This window comes from Chelonia mydas, chromosome 5 (genome assembly GCF_015237465.2).
Source record: "Chelonia mydas isolate rCheMyd1 chromosome 5, rCheMyd1.pri.v2, whole genome shotgun sequence".
Classification (NCBI taxonomy): domain Eukaryota; kingdom Metazoa; phylum Chordata; order Testudines; family Cheloniidae; genus Chelonia; species Chelonia mydas.
This window is the reverse complement of record NC_051245.2, coordinates 116,373,191-116,392,039: the sequence shown is the minus strand read 5'-3', so window position 1 is coordinate 116,392,039 and position 18,849 is coordinate 116,373,191.

Below are 18,849 nucleotides of genomic sequence, written 5' to 3'. Positions count from 1 at the left end.
TATTATTTGAAAAAAAAATTCTAACCGAGCTTCTCTTCAGCTGTAAAGCCATGAATTTGGAAGCAGAAAGTCAGGAGTTTTATCCCTCAGACACTCAGGGTGTAGCTCAAGTAGTGTCTGTGCATGCATGCCACCCCAGGATCGTTCCAAAGACACAGTTAGGACGAAGCTACTCCATCCTCATATGCTTCGAAAACCTGCATATGGAAGCTCTGATGAGAACTAAAAAGATTCCAATAATCTTAATGGTACTTTGTTCAACGTTGCTATTTGATCAGTTAACCCCTTTTCGAAAGAGACTGCTTTTAACAAATGTCACATTTTTATACACTTGATCTTTCCTTTTTCTAACTTTGCATTTTTATAATAATAATTGGTATTATTATTATGATACCCTGGTATGAGCTCCAAATAGGTCTGCCTGAACAGAGCTCAATGCAGCATCGGGAGCTAAGGCTCTCATCCTGCAAAGTATAAGGCTCCCGTCCCACAAATGTGTATGCATGTGCTTAAGTGTTTATAGCGTTGGTGCTTTATTCACAGGCTTAACTTTACATACTGAATGGTCCTTTAACTAAATGTAAGCACATGAGCAAGTCTTTGCAGGATCGGGACCTACCTCTGCAAACTTCTGACTTTAAAATGCTGTGCATTGAGTCAGACTGATTTATGCAATATTAATGTTTCCCTTTTCCATCAAAAGGGGTGGATAAATTATATACCCCATGTTTGGGAGAGTGGAGTTTGTAAGACTTTGAAACAAGACTCTTGCAACACCTGTGCCTTTGAAAAACTGTTGCAATATAATGTCCACAATAGCATTTCAAAACAAATGAAAAGGAATTATATTCTGTCCAAGTGAGTTACTAACTTGAGTGGATGGAAAGCAGCTGACTTTACAGAGGGATAAGTAGGCTTTGGGGTTTCTGGAGTCCTCCCACTTGCAATCAGTTTTACAAGAACAAAAGGCTATACACATCAGTCAATACTATTAAGTCGGACTAGATAGATCCGGGTCTGGTGAGTCTCAACCCTGTTCTATTAAATTCTGTCACTTCCAGTTAAACATTTCTGATTTTATTCTGGTTTAAACCACAAATTGCTTCACTTAAAGAAATAAATAAAAGGGAAGGATAGGGAAAAGCTTCTTACATATATAGAAAGGAGATAGAATAGTACCCTCAATTTAATGTATAGTATTTACACAGCTTGCTTACAGCTTACTACATTTGGGATCACACACACATACACCCCTCCGGGTCTCTATTGATGAAAATCAGCACCATAAGGACCTGACCCTCACAGGTATTTAGGCACTTAACTCCTATTGATTTCAATGGAAATTAGGTGCCTAAATGCATCTGAGGATCTGGGCCTAAAAGATCAGAATATTTCTTCAATCTAAGCATAAGTAGATGAGGTTGTGCATGTACAAGAGGAGAAATAAACATACCAGTTTCCAAATTCCTGGTGCCCTTTCTTATGAAACAAACTTTCAGACGTCAGAGTTACTCCCTAAATTAAGAGGGCAAAAACAAACTTTATATCTATCTTATCTAATTATGTACACTTGAAACCTCCCTATTGTTAGGCCTTGATTCAGAAAAGTGCCCAAGTCCCTTCAACTATATATCTTAAGCATGTGCTTAAAGTTAAGCAAGTGCCTAAGTGATTTACTTATTTGGAGTATGAAAAGGAAAGCTAGTTGGCCCTGCCAATTCTCTGAGCACGGAACTCCAACTGACTTCCATGTGAATGTCTTGCAGGTTGAGTCTCTGGGACAGATTCTCAGCTGATGTAAATTGTTATGGCTTCACTGAAGTCTAGGGAATTATGACCATTTATGCCAGCTGAGAATTTGTCCCTGTATTTCAAAATAATCTTCCCCTGCAGAAAAAGTATTAAAGCAAAATATAAATCCAATGAATAAACGAAACATCATTGTTGTAGGGACCAGAAGCAACTGTGATAGATGTTTAAGTCTCTCACTTATGGGACTTATTGTAGAAAAGCTGTAGGACATTAAAACTGATTAAATTATAGTGGACACAAGGATGATTTAAAAATAATTGTGGACATATTTAGGTAAAATGAAGGTCAGTTTGCAAGCAGTTTAAATAAGATTACTTTAAAAACAAATGTGATTTTATACCACAAATGAGTAGCTTGAAAATAGCCATCATGAGAAATGTATTGGGAATAAAACTAGGTTGGAAATAATCGGGAATTGGGGGTAAAAACCAAGTTGTATTGAAAGGGAAGATGGGAATTATGAGTAAGTAAGATGAACAGAAAACTGTATAAAAGCAATCAGAGTTGAATCACTTTATCAATAGTGAAAAAAAAACAACTGCGGGCAGAATCTGCTTGAAAATTCATTGAATACATCACCTGCCAGAAATATTGGAAAACTTGCTGAATAATCATCAAATGTTAAGTTGTCTTTTAGTTGACAACTAAGGATGCACAGAAAGACATGACCAGATTCTCCACAGATGTCAGTGAAGCTATGCTGATTTACATCAGCTGAGGATCATGTCTAGGAAGTTTCACTGGTTTATTGGTCGACTCTTCCACTTCCTGTCTGATACACTGGTGTGACATCCCTCATGCCCTGGTGCGGGAAACTTCTTGCAAGAGGGGCTTACCAATACTGTAGCAGCTGAACTGCAGCTGTTCCTAAGTTTGGCGCCAGAGGGCAGTCAGGAGCACCCCTTTCTTCACTCCTTGCATTGAGTTTGGAGGCAATGAAAACGTGAGGGGCTCGCACTGACTTTAGAGGGGGCTGGACTGGGCCCACAGCGAGGGTTATGCAAGAAACATTCCTTCTGAGTTATTCTGAGTGTCCCTATGTCATTTGAATACAGCGGTTAAGATCCTACTCTAACAGCTAATAAAGGTTACTGAAACAGCAAAAGAAAACGTTTCACTTAGAGGGCTACCAGCTAAAGGTAGCTTTAACCCATCTGTCTGTGTGAATTTATGTGCCTATTTAAGCCTTGATGGTAAATTACCATTTTTCCCCTGAGGCAACTCCAAAATTTACAAAAGGGCAGGGTAGAAATTGGCAAATGCAAAGGCAGTTCAAGAGCCAGGAGTTCTCATCCTCTCTCTTTCTTTTTCCTTCCTACTCTCATCACATTTATGTGAGAAATTGTTTTTATCCAGAAGGAAATCCCCCTAATTTCCCCAAAGTGTGAGAGTGACGGAACAATACATTCCCATCCTGAAATCAATCATTTTACACCTATCCCAAAACCAAACAAGTATTTTTAATTGGCAGCTTTAAAGAACAGCTGGCACATTCTGGAAAACAATGAAAATCATTCCCCTTGGAAAGAGTTCTGCATTTTATATGCCTATACACAAAGAACATTGAGGTTGCAAAGCTAAGTACTGACAATACCACTGCTAGCACAACTTTAACTCTGCTTCTTGCATGTGTGCACTATGATACAGTCTTTAATTCCCTGGAATGATAGGTCAAACATTTCCCATCAAATCTGTATATCCGTGGAAAACTAGATTTTCAATTAGATTCATTTTTTCACAGAGTCTGCTTTTTGCGGAAAATTTTGACATTTCCAAAACACATACTCCGCCCCCCACCCCCAAACAAAACGAAACCCTGGACATGTGAAAACTGAAATAGTTCATGCAGAAACATAAATAACTTGATTCAAAATAGCACTACAGCGTCCCACAGCAGATGTAGTTCAGGAACCTTATGCCTCCATTCTCCTATGTGGGATGGGCTGTCTGGCTGGACTACATCTCCCATGACACACTGTGGTCAGGGTCTCCTATGACATACCCCCTCCCCTCACAAAAGGGGAGAAAGTGGTGCATTATGGGGGAGATGTTGCTCTAATGATCACACAGTACAGTATTCACAAGACCTCACCTCACTGGCCACACAGGCTGGAAGGTGCACAGAGAATGAGGTTCATTTTTTTAAAATCCTCACTGTTTCTTTCACATCTTCCAACGCAAGGACTGATTCTATCATCCTTACTCACGCTGAGTAGTTGCATACCCCGTGGTTAGTCCCAGTAACATTGCTCTCCAGGGGTCAAGGTGGTAATGCCATTATAAACCCCTGTTTTGGTCCCCTAACAACCATCCCTCATTCACCTTCAAACCTACACACTGAATGAGGAAGTGTCCTTCAGAAAAATTGTGTGTGATCATGTGATTATTGCACTGTGATGGATATATACCAGGAGGCTAAGTGAGCAATCTGAACGTTGACATTTCCAGATACCAAAGAACTCCAAATCTGGAAATGTCGAAGTTTAAGTTGCCAGCTCAGCCCCCTTGTATATAAGAAAAATACTAAAGCAAATACATTCCCCCATGCAGCTCTAACTGCTAGACCACATCAGAACACTTGGACCTGTATAACAAGCAGACTCAGTGAAGTCAGAACTCCTTAACAGCCATGCCTCATTGCACGCCAATTTTATATGCTGCCTGGAATGAGGCAGGGCTCAACATGAGCATTTTAGGGATGTGAATTTCAAAAGTGCCCAGCTTTGGCCTAATGTTGCTCCCTTTGACCTTAATGAGAGTTTTACCATTGACTTTCATGGAAGCAGAGCTAGGCTTATGATGAGCTCTCTAGAAAATCCCACCCTAGGAATCTAAACTCTAAACCCAAACATAACATTAACCCACTGAAGATGATTACGTTGTTTCATCATTGAATTATGAGTAAACTGCGAAGCCTTAAAAACTGAGCAGTCGTTCTTTGATCTTTAGAAAACTTGTTAATGAACCGTCTCAAAGGTGCATTCAAATATTTGCTGGCAATCTGAATTTCTCAAACCTTCAGTGATTTGTGTTTGAAAGGGCTTCGAATAAACAGGCGAGAGAGCAGAAGTGTGTTGGGGAGAGTAAACAGAACTTTTTATAACCTAAAGAAAGTTATTTTAGTTTGTTTTAGTGACTAGACAGAGTCACTTTAGAAAGTATCCGCTAGAACAGCTGGACCATGAAGAAGAGGTTAAACAGAAAACCAGCGGACCCTTAAAAATAGAAGTTTTGCACTTTAATAAGGACATTTTTTCCTAATAGCTAATCCTAGATATTTATGCTGTCCTGTACTTGAGTTGATGTAATGAAATACACAGAGCTAGATTCTGCCATGCTTACAGTGAGTAGTACCTTACTCTTTGATTAGTCCCAATGGCATTACTTAGGGAGTAAGGCATTACTAAGCTTGAATAAGGGCATCAGAATTCAGCCCATAGAGAACATTAAAGTTAATTGGCTCAATCATCAGTGGTGGCAAACTCACAAGCATGCAGCCGAGAAAGGGGAAGAGGTAAAGGTGACTGGCTCCAAGACAGTTTCCTACGTCTGGTGATCCTGGGGCCTGGCACAAATTAGATCTAATGGCAGCTGGAGGGTTCTCCTTAGGTGCCATTCCACTGGCCCAATGTCACTACAGCACAGTGTGTTTCAGCCACTCTCCCTGCCATCCCTCTCCAATGCCAGAACATCCCTACATGGGAGAGTGAGGGAGGAATGGGTAGCATGAAAAGTTGGCTACAGCTGCAATATAACACCAAGGGATTCCCTTATGACAGGAGACTCTTTAGCTTCCCCTTTAAGGCAGATTCGAAACCCCTTAGCATTGTGATACAATGGCCTGGGGATCTGCCCCAATGGGACTATCTAGGATGTTAGAAAGAATCATGTTTATAAGGTACATTCTGATGGCCAGGATCACTGCGCTGTCTGCAAAGTGATGGGCAGAAACCTATCCAACTGCTCTGATTCTTGTGATACTGGCACAAAACCTTTGAATTACTGCTTCAAAGAATTCATTTCTTTTTACAGGCATGCTTGAGGGGGCTTAGAGAACTGCCTTTGGGCCAAGCCATGGGGATATTTTATTGTCTAGTATAAAGGGAATATTCCATGTGCAGCTGTTGAATATTCCATTTGTCAGGAGTGAGGTAGCACAAGTCACCTGTGCCACCTTCTCTTCACAGTCATTTGCTCTGTGCACGTGGGGTAGCGTTTACTTCTATTGATCTATATTGATGGCTTTATGCTGCAGCTGTAGCGTGTCCTGGTTCTACTTCCAGGCTTATTGCCTGATGCCTGGCGCCTTGTACGCTTATTTACATCTCAGCAAAGTGGGTGTGAAATGGGACTGCTCTGATCTGGCAGCATCCGCCCTGCATTCACTTTGTGTGACCTGTGTGACTCTGTGACCTGTGCGAATTGAGCTGGTGATCTCAGTTTATCCCTAGCAGACGGGCATTCACAACGCAAACATCTCTTTCCTGAATAGCATGAATCTGCCATTGATAGGAGTCTCAGGCCAAAGACCGAATGGGTGGAGAGAATGAATTATCCCCTTCTCCGGAGCAGGACTGCGGCCCAGTTGCCTGCGCAATGGGAGGAAACTTGCAGTGCCACACGTGTAAATACAAAGAGGGCTGTAATGAAATAAAAAGAGCAGCGTCCAGAAGACACCTGTTCATGGTCCAGTGCGACTGTATCACTCCCCTCAACACAGATTTGTAAGTTACCTTTTGACATAATGCACAAGGCTTCGATTATGGTAAGCGGTAGAATATACCAGCAGTAAGTATCGCGTAAGCTAAAATTCTGCAGGTGCTTTCAGCCTATGGGAAATGACAAGCTAATGTTTTACAGGCTGCAAGACAGCCATTACGATACCCATTCTACTTCCAGGGTCGTGCCCTGCTCGTAGTCTGCACAGGACTCTAGCTTTGCTGGAGAACAGAGAACAAGAGTAAGAGTCCCCACGCTCGGCACACAGCACAGCCCTCATCTGGCTCTTGCACCCCTGCCAATTTCCGGTGACCAAGTAAGGCCAGATTAAATACTATCGTCCTTTGCCTAGGGCCACAGCTCCTGAACTAATGGGATCAGCTTTAGAATCTCCGTTTTAAAACAAATGATGTTTGCAGCCCTTATGCTTGCAGAGAGAACTTGGGAAGAGTAAGAGAAATGTAACAATTTCAGTGATGGTGGTCAGCAACTGGGACGTGGGCAGTCTGACCTATGGGGTAGCACCAGAGTTTGGCCCAGTAGTGAGAGCCAAGGCCAGGAGTCAAAGCCAAGGGTCAGAGCTGGAGTTAGAAGCTGGGTGAGAGAGCAGGGGTGGAGCAAGGCTGGGAACAAGGTCGGCACAGGAGTAGTTGCAGCTACACAACAGCCAGTGACTTGTTGGTGCTTCTGTTGGGCTTACGTCCATGCCTACTGGTTCTCTTCATCCAGTCATGGGGTTCTGCTCCATCTCATCTCTGTTCATGAGTCTGCTTGCAGACTGAACAAGCTAGTCCCAGGCTCAGCTGCAGGCCCTCGTTCTTGACAATGTCTGCCTGAGTCTGCAGCCAGCCTGAAACAATTTCTCCGAGAGGTGTGAACTGCCCCATTCATTCCAATCAAGTGTTAACTCTGAAGCCCACTGATCCCAGTGAGGAGACCCTCACTGCTGCCACCCCTCATGGCTCTGCTGCCTGGTAGTGGAAGGGCTCCCTCCCCACAGAATCCTCTGCTCATGTGGGAGGGAGTGGAATCCTCCTTTATAAGTGATGAACACCTGCTGTCTGAAAAAAGGCCCCCTGAGCACCCAAAATCACTGCACATTTTAAAAAACAATTAGACCTTGATGCTTAGTCAAGATATTATGAAAATCAGCATTGAGCCAGGCTCTATAGCTTTTAAAAACAAATTTGAATAATTTGGTCATTCCAAAATATTTGTTTTTCAAAATACCTGGATTCCATGGTGTTGGTCAGTGTTTCTGTCCAGTTTCCTTCACTCACAATTGCCTTTGTTTCAGACTAAATTGGATCCCCAATTCTGGGATACCTCAAGATACTCTAGGAATTATTTTGGGGACGTTCTATGGCTTGAGTTATACAGGAGGTCAAACAAGATGATCACAATGATTCCTTCTGACTTTGGAATCAACAAATCTCAGATTTCTCAACAGACTTGAAACCAGAGGACTTACTGGATTTTGGAGGTAGAGCAAAAGCCATAATACATAACTGAAGGAAACAGAAGCATAGACCACAAATTCACAGCACTTTGCAGATTTTATACCTAGTCAGCCATACCCACACTCATTCAAAATTCTGTGTGCGCTATAGGGAAACTCTGGATATTCTCACCCCTAGGGCTAGCCTGGAGCCATGCAATCCATGTTTAGGACCAAAGGCACGGTTCTTATTTAAAATAAGCTTTTCCATGCAGCTTAGTGGTTTGGGGTATACCTACATACTGCAATGTGGACACTTACTGCTGCGATGGGTGGGATTCTTCTGGTGCTGCAGTAAATCCATGTCTCTAAGAGGCGGTAGCTGGGTCAATGGAAGAATTCTTCTGTCAACATAATGGTGTCTACACTGGGGCTTAGGTCATCTTAATTTCATAGCACAGGGTGTGACATTTTCCACAGCCCTGAGCGATGTAGTTTGGCCAACCGAACTTTGTAGTATAGGCCAGCCCTTACACGACAAGTTTTGCCCAAAGCAGATTAAGATGCTCGAGACCTTGAAACCTGACCCTGTCCAAATAATTCCTGGTTTATTATTGAAATCCTGACAGACCTTCACTTACAGCAGTGGTAGCTGTGCGTGCCTGTAGAATACTCAAGTGGGAATCAAAAGTAAAGAGCCCATCCATCTGATATTTCATGGATTTATTCTTCCTTTCTTTATGCGTGTGTTGGCTTCTGTTGGCGTAAATCTTAAGATCTTTCTTGTACAGGTGGCTAGTTTAATTATGTAAAGTAAATCTATTGAAATCAGCTCAATAAACGTTAACAAGAAACCTGTACTTCTGCAGTGGGCTTCTGGGAACTTTTCTGCCGAGAAGTGCAACATTACATTAGACCATTAGGTGGAGCTATTGTTTCACTCATTATAAAAGAAGGTGCCCTTGCCAGTAGGGAAAACATGGCAAAATACAGCTTCACCATAAACGTGGAAATAGATTTACCTAATAATAGAAGCATGGAAACTGAGTTACTTAGAGGCTTTAACAAAGAAAATGAGCTGAGGATAGGAGCATAATTTAATTCCATCCTTCCTTCCCATCCCTCTCTTCTGACACAGATGGGCATGTATATTTTGTACATTGACTGTAGGTAAATGTAACATGTTTGTCATAAAGCAGAAACCTAACATCCTAATTTGTGGACATAAGAAATATATTTTATTAATAGGGTTACTTTGCTAGCACATATTTAGGGTCAATCTGATTTTGATAATGTCTGGATGTTTTTCAGGACACAGTTGAAAGTGTGCTACTGCTCTCTTAACAGCTCTCTCAAGTAAGTTATCAGCATGGATTTGAAAGCAGGAATCTGCTTCTTTTCACAGGTATTCCTTCCTGAGAGCTTCCAGGCATTATGATGCTTCTGCATTGCAAATGTACTGAGTCCTTGAAAATTTATTCATTTTCAGTGACTTCCACTGTATGAAGATTCTTTTCACCCCATTCAGTTTTAGGAAATTTATGTTAAGAGGATTTTACAGTCCACTTCTCTTGCAGCTGGTGTCATGTTTGCATAGAAACCCTCCCCCCACCCCCAACTGCTTCTTACTCCACAATCTCTCCAGTACTACCTCGCCTCTGGTAGTCCTTTTCCCTTTTAGCCTGTACACTCAGCATTAAATGGGATATTTCTATCCCGGCATATTTTGCATGTTCCCGTCCTCATGCAGAAAATCATGCAAATGAGTGTCAAGCAGTATGTGAACGTCCAGCATGCATCAGAGTCACACTACCCTGAAGTCAGAGCCTGGGCTCTAAGCATAGACATCAAAGCTATTCTGAGCCAGTTTGTTCAAATGTTATCCTCTGTGTGATGTCCACATCACTGACAGGTAGAAAAAAAGCAGCCCAGCTGGACTGTCAGAAGAGGAGCCAGTGGCTGAGATTATATTTGAAAGGAAACCCAGAAGGTAGCCATGGGCTCGTAATCAATGGTTTGTCCATTAATCTCCTGCTAACCCTCCCACCACGGACAGACAACATGTTCAGACCAATGCAGCCAACCTCACAGCAGTCTTCAATCCACTGGATTTTATTGCCAACTACTGGGAGCTACTGTGTAAGGCTCCCCCCCTTCTTTCCCCCACATCTTCCTCACACCTGAAACGCAAAATACAGAGGGGGAGGGGGACACAAAGGAAGGGTCTAAAGATGGCTGCTTGTGATTGGCAGTTGGCCAAATTCACCCCCAGATTGACTCCATTAAATCTGTCGGGCCAGATCTTCAGCTGACATAAATCAGCAGAGCTCCAGTGTCTCCATTGCCGTATATGGCAGTGGAGGATCTGGGCCAGGAGCGTTACACCACGGAAGAGTCTGTCCTCCTCTTTTTTCTTTGCTCTTCTAAGTCATAGGTGTTTATTTTTCTGAAACCTTCCACCCCCCCTTTTGCCCTGTTCTCCCCTCTTTCCCTACAGTTAGCACTACAAAACCAATATAGCTAAGGAAAAATGAGCTGAATTCTGCCTCATGCATCATCAGCAAAATTGCCTGTTAAATTCTAACTTCAGAATCTTTATTGTTGCTAATGATGTTCAAAGTGGAAAGAACGGCGCTTAATTTTCAATAGGAGGGTGAGATACATTGCTGGCAGTCAGAAATATCTTCTCTTTTGTCAGTAAACTAAGCAGATATGACTCCAGATGATACCTTTAGGATATATTGTAATCTTTCTCCACACATTACTTGTATTTGCATTTACAGACTGTAATTTGCTATGATGTGAAGTGCTTTGCGAGACATTCGTATGAAAGATTTCTACAAAGCAAGCAAACACATGTATAGCCGAGTTATAAAACTGAACAAATGTGATCTGGAACTCATTGGGGGAGAATAAATGTGGAATACTCAGATGTCACTTTCTCAATACTTTTTCTAGTTCTAGCTGCACAAAATGTTATGAAATAAAAATATACAGATGAGCTACAGGCTGAGGAAGGGAGAGAGGCAGATTTAATCAAATTCTCAGCTAGTGCAAATTCATACTATAGCTTCGTGGAAGAAAACAGCACAATGTTGCTTTACACCAATGTGACATTCCCCTGGTGTTAACTGGACCGGTGATCTACTAGGTCACTCCAACCCTTGACTCTGGGAGCCAGCCTTACCCTGCTCTGCTGTGAGAACCCCCACTCCTGGGCTGTTCAAGCACAGCCTCTGGCATGTAAACTGCTTAGATTGTGCAACCGAATGACACTAGCCAATATCTCCGGTCCCGGATACAACCCTAGGAACCTCCGTCTTGCAGCGTCCAGTTATGCCTGCTGGATGCTGCAAGCTTGCAAGTTCAATTTAACAAAGAAATTTATATGCACCAGGCTTGTTATCCCAAGGGGAGTCTCTGACATGCTTCAAACCAAATGCACTGCTTCAGGTAGAACGAACACATGCATTTGTTAACTACAAAGATAGATTTTAAGTGATTATAAGTCAAATCACAACAAGTCGGATTTGGTCAAATGAAATAAAAGCAAAACACATTCTAAGCTGATCTTAACACTTTCAGTACCCTTAGAAACGTAGATGGTTCTCACCACAGGCTGGCTGGTTGCCCTTCAGCCAGGCTCTCCCCTTCGATCAGCGCTTCAGTCGCTTGGTGGTGATGTCTGTAGATGGAGGTGGAAGAGAGAGAGGAAGAGAAGGGCAAACGTCTCTCCCATTTATCATGTTTTCTTCCCTCTTGACTTTGCCCCCCCCTTCAGGGTCAGGTGAGCATTACCTCATCACAGTCCCAAACTGACCCAAGGAAGGGGGGTGACTCACTCGAGAATCCAACAGATTCTTTGTTGCTGTCTAGGCCAATAAATGAGTTTGTTTGTTCCTATGAGGCTGGGCTGGGTTTGTCCCATACATGCCCTGAGAAGGTGTGAACTGCCTCTCTGTTCCTGGAGAGTTTTGCCTGGGCTTGTTTTAAGCCATGAGGACACATTTTCAGCCTCATAACTATGTACATGAAATTACAACCTATAACATTACTATAACAACAATGCTCAGTGCATCATGAGCCTTCCGAAGACATCCGGCATGACATTGGATCCTACACAATCATTTTATAAGGATGAAGATGGGTGTAGGGTGTTCCCACGAGGTACAGGACCACAACCAGCTACGTATCTGGGCCACTATCTTTATTTATTGTTCCTCGTGTCACTTGAGTTAGCAGAGTGGGAATTAATGAGCTACAATTACTGTGTTCCTCCCCAGACTGGTTAGCACTTGTGGCAATTCAAACAGAGTGTAGGATTAGCACCCCTCCTACACTTTAATGGAAGTGCCTTACTTTTGTTCTTATTGTCCTCCAGCAGTTCAGTATTGGGCGTAGGTTGTTCTGTCTGTTCATGCAAAGGATACCAATGCTCTTCAACAAGTGGATGATTTTTGTACACTCTGATTTTATATCAAAACATAAGACTGGCCATACTGGGTCAGATCAGTGGTCCATCTAGCCCAGTAACCTGTCTGACAGGGGTCAGTGCCAGATGCTTCAGAGGGAATGAACAGAACAGGTCAATACTGAGGGCATGTCTACACTACAGACTTAAGTTGACCTTTGTTAGGTCGACTTACAACCACCACAGTAATTACTGCAATGGCTGATGTCCACACTACCCGCCTTGATCAGCAGTGCACGTCCTCACCAGAAGCCTTTCCACCAACTGAAGAGGGGCAGTGTAGGGACTGAGAGCCAGGGCTCTCCGCTCTGTGCAGCTCCACACCCCCAGAAGGCCAGCGAGTCCTCTAGCTTCTCACTTTCCCACCCCCAGCTGGGAGCAGGGCCCGGGCCAGCGCAGCTGGGTTCTAGCTGCCCAGCTATCTTGTCAATTTCAGGGCTCCAGCCCTGACTGATCCATCCCGTGTCATCAGGTCCCAGCTTCTGGCAGAGCGTAGAGCATACCGACTTTGCAATCACAGAGTGTGATTGCTTCTCCTGCAGACATATCCTAGCTAGCTTTAGTCGAGTGAACTCAGTTACCGGTAGAAGTGAAGCTGTGCCTAGTCACCCAAGTGATTCCCCAGGGCTCTGGGTAGGCTTGTGCAGCCTCCGCTGACGCATGTGCTGCCGTGGTTCTACTGTATCTGAGCTCGCTAGATCAGAGCCAGCCTGTGTACGTCTATGCAAGCTGTAAGTCGCACCCTGTCGCTGCGGCGCATACAGACGCACACTATAATGATGGGGAACTCTTCCTTAAAAATGAGATTCTGTCCAGTGGTTTTCATACAGATGTCTCTCATTTCCCTGAAATGCAGGTGTGTACAGAATTTAAGAAGGGGGAGCCCAAAAAAACAAACTAACAAAACCTCACCCTTTACCTTTCCCCTTTAGGAAGGCCTCCAAACTAACCTTGGCTGGCAGAATGCCTTGATGTCTAGGAGGCAGGCAGACTTTCTCCCTTTCACTAGGTCAGGAATGAAGCTGCTTAACCAGGCTTTTACTTCAGAGCCTTGATTCAGAGTTAGCAAACAGAAGACAAAGTCTCTGTGGTGCAACTCAGATCTGCCCCCCACAGCAGCCAGCATGTCTTCTAGACCCTTCTTTCTTGCCCAGCCTCCTCTTCCGGTTTATATTCAGCCCCAGTCACAATGCCCCCAAGGTATTTTGGCCATAAACTCCCGATTGCCCCTCAAAAAGGTGCTCCACCCTGCCATAAGGTGGTAGCCTTAAGTGAGGTTGTTCTACACAAGAAATAAAGAGAGCACAAGCACGGGGGGCAAGAGGTAAGATCATGTAAGCTCTGTCTGGAAGCTGAAGCCAGATGGATTCAACTTACAAATAAGCAAGTTAGAAAACAAAAGAAAACCCAAACCAGTGAGGGTGATTTACCATTGGAACAAACTACTAAGGAGTGATGAGTTGAAGAATACAAGACTGGATGGCTTTCTGTAGACATGCTTTAGGTAGACACAAGTTATTGGGCTGAATGCAGGGGTAAATGGGTGAAATTTTCTGGCCTGTGTTATATAGGAGGTCAGACTAGATGTTCTAATAGTCCCTTTGGCCTTAAAATCTGTGAATCAAGATAAGAACAAAAGGAGTAAAAGGAGGATTGTTAAAGATGAAGCAACTGAGGGGAAGGGAACACAAAGAGGATAAACTGAAGAGAAACATAAAAAAGAAGAAAAAAAAACAAACATTAAGGAGGGGGAGATTAAAGAAGAGAAAAAATAAATAAGAAAATTAGAGCGACTCAAAGCCCTCTGAAGTCAGTTGAAAGACTCCCATTGATTTCAAAGGGCTTTGGATCTGGCCCTTAAACAATCAGAATTGAGACCTTTTTGAGATATTAGAATTTTTTAAAGCATTTAGAAAGGTAGTTTGCAAAATTTTTAAACTGGAGTGCCTACAATTAATGGCAGTTGTGGGTGCTCAGCGCCTCTGGAAATTCAGCTACTTAGTTAGGTGAAAACTGTGGTCACTGTCTCAGCATTTGAGGTCTACCTAAAAATTAAAATCAAGGAGCAACTGTAACACAGACAAACCCCGGTCATCGGCGGGCAGGATTGAACCTGGGAGCCTCTGGAGCTAAACGCATGAGCCTCCACTGCATGAGCTAAAAGCCACATGCCTCTTAGGTAAGGCTGTAGCAGACTTATTAATCTCTAAGTGGTCTTGGGGCCACTAGAGGGGACAGAACACCACACTGCTTAGACTGATGCAGGGTGCCCCTCTCCATGCTATAGCTGAACCAGATCACGGGCTCTGGAACACGCAAAGCATTGAATGTAACACGGAGCCAACATGTTTCCTCAGGAAGGGTGTTAGCACTACTACACTCACTCCACATCTGTCGACCCAGAATGGTAGTGTCATTTGGGTTGGCACAAGAGAGAGTATCTTGTCTGACCTGCCAGAGGAAGGGGAGGTGACACCTCAGAGCAGCAAAGCTGGAGACAACTTTGACAGAGCTTGATTTTCTTGGCAGCCATAGAATTAGGAGGAAAAAAGGGAATTATTTTTAGCGTAATCATCCTTCATACAGCATGTGTAGAGTTCTGGGCTAGGAAGAATGTCCATCATCTATATCAGTATCACGAGCTGGCTCAGTGGAGCAGCTGCTGTGGTCTTGACGATGTGGGTTACAAGCTGCCTGTGCATATGAACCACCTGGGGATAACTGGAAATGCCCACCGTTATCTGCCGTAAGCAGGGATTTGAGAGAGGCACAGTGTCTTGCGACGGATCATCAATGGAAGGTGTGCCGTAACCGTGTTTTACTGCGTCTCCTTTGACATGTCATCAAGTTGGAGAGTGGGGATTGAATTTGGAAAGGTGCTGCAGGGATAGAAGCAAGGAAATGGTTATGGCTCGCTGTGCCTGTGAACTGGTGTGCAGCTCGGATGTTCACTCCAATTGTGTTCTTCAGTTCTGGGGGGGTTTCTGGTTCGAGCACGAGTTAAGTATCCTCCATGCAGCCATAATAGAAGCATCCTGGGTAGGAGGCCTGCTCCCCAAATAGCACTGAGACCCACTGGCAGTAGTGCAATAAGCATTTTCATTGCTTAGATAGGAGCCTGTGTACATGGCTATTACAAGATCTTTTTGTACTTTGCCCTTCCAAAAGGACCTGGAAGGTTTCCCCTCTCCTTCTTCAGTGGTGCCTCACTCCCTGGCAGCTTGGGTCCTAACTCCCCATGTCCTTACCTCACCCCTGTCCTCAAGGGAGTTTCCCCAGCACAGAGGGGGATGTGGAAAACTTAAATACAGTGATTTAAGTGTTCACTGCCTTTTCCGCTGACGTTAAGGGCAAATGATGCATGTTTGGCTCCTCCTTCCCTGCTCCCCTCTGCAGCTATGGATACCTGACCCCATGGAGACACATTACCACAGAGATATGGCTGTCCAGATCTACTCAGGACAGGGGGTAAATGTGTGTAGGGGACCATCTGTGCAGATAATCCTGGCGGAATGAAAGAGCCCTGTTTTATTATCACCCATTATACACACACACTTGTAGATTGTAAGCTCCTTAAGGCAGGAGTTTTGATCTTTGTGGACACACTCTATTAATTGTAAAGCACGCTGCATGCCAACAGCACTACATATCTACCCTATGCATTCATATACACACAGAGCCATCTACAATCAGATTCCTTGCCTTAAGGAGCTGGCGCTCAAAAGGCATCAGTACAATATGGAGAGCTACCAGTAGGATATGATCTGATCATGGCATTGGCACGCTTTACAGAAAAAAGGTGGAGTTTTATGAAGGAGGAAGCGGAAGGGCTCAGCAAAGCTAATTGAGAGACTGTTCCATATGTAGTGGGAGGCGTGTACAAAAGCACATAAGACAAAGGGCTCAATCATGGAAGATGTGCGTGAACAGGGACTAGCAGTTGCCATTATTTCAGGGAAGAAGGGCAGAGCCTGGGTCTGGTCTTGCTGCCACTGAAGTCAATGGGAGTCTTTTGATCAACATCAATGGAAGGGACAGCAGGTCGGGTGTGAGGATGTACACGGCTTTCTGTAGCCAGAAGTCGGAGAGCAGTTCGCCAGGGAAGGTTCCAGGCAGACGTTAATACTCCGTCTCTCTGCTTCACAGCAGAACATTATTAGACTCAGGAAAACAAAGCTTTTCGTTCAGTGTTAAAAGCAAGCAACTGATTATTATTATTTTTTTAAACTGTGGCCACAGGACATTGTGTCTGAAGTGAAGTCATTATGAACCTGCGTGAATAGGAGGAAAAGAAAATGCTGAAGTTCAACCTTCCACAAGCCTCTCAGTGTGATAAGGCCGAATGACCTGACTGGAAGAAGCACTTCACCGGATTGCAAGCCCCATTCAAGCTTCAACGCAGAGCACAGGAGTGAGGGTCAGCTTATTCATTCATGCAGTGGAGGAGTGAAGCTGAACATATTCATGAATCATTTGCCTTTGCTGAGGAAGGAGAGAAAAATATATGACGTGTATTACATTCCTTTTCAGCACAAAATACTCAAATATTTAAAAGAACAAACGGACACTGTGTCACCAAATGGTGAAAAAGCACAGAGAAAACATGGAGCCTCTGATGAGCCAGCAGAGCCCGGTGACTTTAGCATCAAACAAGAACACAAAAGAGATAATCTCGATGTTGGGATTTTAATCAAGAACTTGCAGAAAAAATATTATGATTTCAGAGCTACTGCTAGAACGGGTGGCACAGCTAGGATAGCAGTGTGAGCTAGTGAAAATGTACTTCACTCAGCAGGAAGATGGTATATGTGTGGTACAAAGAACCCCCCGCCCCCCGATTCCTAGGTGAAGAGAGAGAGAGAGATCATAAAAAAATCCTTTGAAGAACACAGAGTTCCCTGGCAGCAATGTATACAGAATGCAGGGGGCGGGGAAGAAGGGAGGCACAATATAGATGAGACTTACCCAGCCATTGGAAGCATGTGCAGGAAATGTATGAAAAGAGGACATGTGTCTCAAAGTGTAGGAATGAAGGAGATAACCCAAGTAAGGGTGATTGATGCCTGTTCCTGGGATCTGTGTCAAGGGACAACATTTGTGAATGTGCTTGGACTGTCAAACTCAAGGTTTGCAACTACAGCTCTTAAATTTAAAACCAGTTCTCTAAAACTAGTGACTGTGATGTGTAAAGAGACTTAGACTATAAGCCCCAGCCCTAAGTTAGGACAGCTCAGGCCAGTGCTCAGTAGTACAGAAGTACAGATCAGTCACCCAAGCCAATTCAAAGCCTGCAGTAGCTGTAAAGCATATGGGATAAAGTATGTGGTATTTAATATGCTTATCTTTGGAAGGTTAATTACATTCTTCTCAGTGAAATCTGAACAGAGAAATGTTGAGAACCAAAACATTAAGAGCAGCTGAAGACCGTAACCAATGTAAAAAGAAAAGCAACCCTCACACAGCCAAAGGGAGGGAGGATTCGGAGGGATTCTAGGGACAAGTGATACATCTCCTGGGAGTTCTGTTTCCTCCGGCTCTGGGCATAGGCAGGGGTGGAGTGCTGTGGGAATCACTGGGTGGGAACAGGTAAGAATGAACCTGTCTCTCAGGAGACCGATGTTCCATTCCTTGCGCTGCCATGGGCTTCCTGTGTGATTTTGGGCAAGTCACTTAGTTTGTCTGTGCCTCAGATCCCCATCTGTAAAATGGGGATAAAGCACTGTCCTGCCTCACAGGAGCAAAATCCATTAAAGATTGAAAGGTGGTCAAATACTATAGTGGGGATGAGGGGGGGCAGGCAGGCGGGGAACAGACGGACATGTAATTAGCCAAGACAGATATTTAAGGGCATATCTTCACGACAAATAAAGGTATGTTCCTAACCTGGGTTAAGTCACTCAGGTTAAAGTGGCAGTGAAGACATGACAGGTTTCAGAGTAACAGCCGTGTTAGTCTGTATTCGCAAAAAGAAAAGGAGGACTTGTGGCACCTTAGAGACTAACCAATTTATTTGAGCATAAGCTTTCGTGAGCTACATCCGATGAAGTGAGCTGTAGCTCACGAAAGCTTATGCTCAAATAAATTGGTTAGTCTCTAAGGTGCCACAAGTACTCCTTTTCTTTTTAGTGAAGACATGGCAACTCAGGTCAGCAGCTCAAATTCAACTCCAGGCTTCCTCCTAGGCTTTAACTCAAGCTGCTTACTTGAGTCAAAAGCTGAATTGCCTCTTATTTTAACCCAGGTTAGCTAATGCAGGTTAACCCAAGTTAAGAATGCACCTTTTTTGGCAGTGAAGACATACCCTTGGATAGGAGACAGACCAGTTACTGTCGCCGTTGTCTTGTATTGTGGCATTGTGTTGAGGAGCTGGTACCTGCTGCACATCTGGAAAGGTCAGTGGAAAGACAAA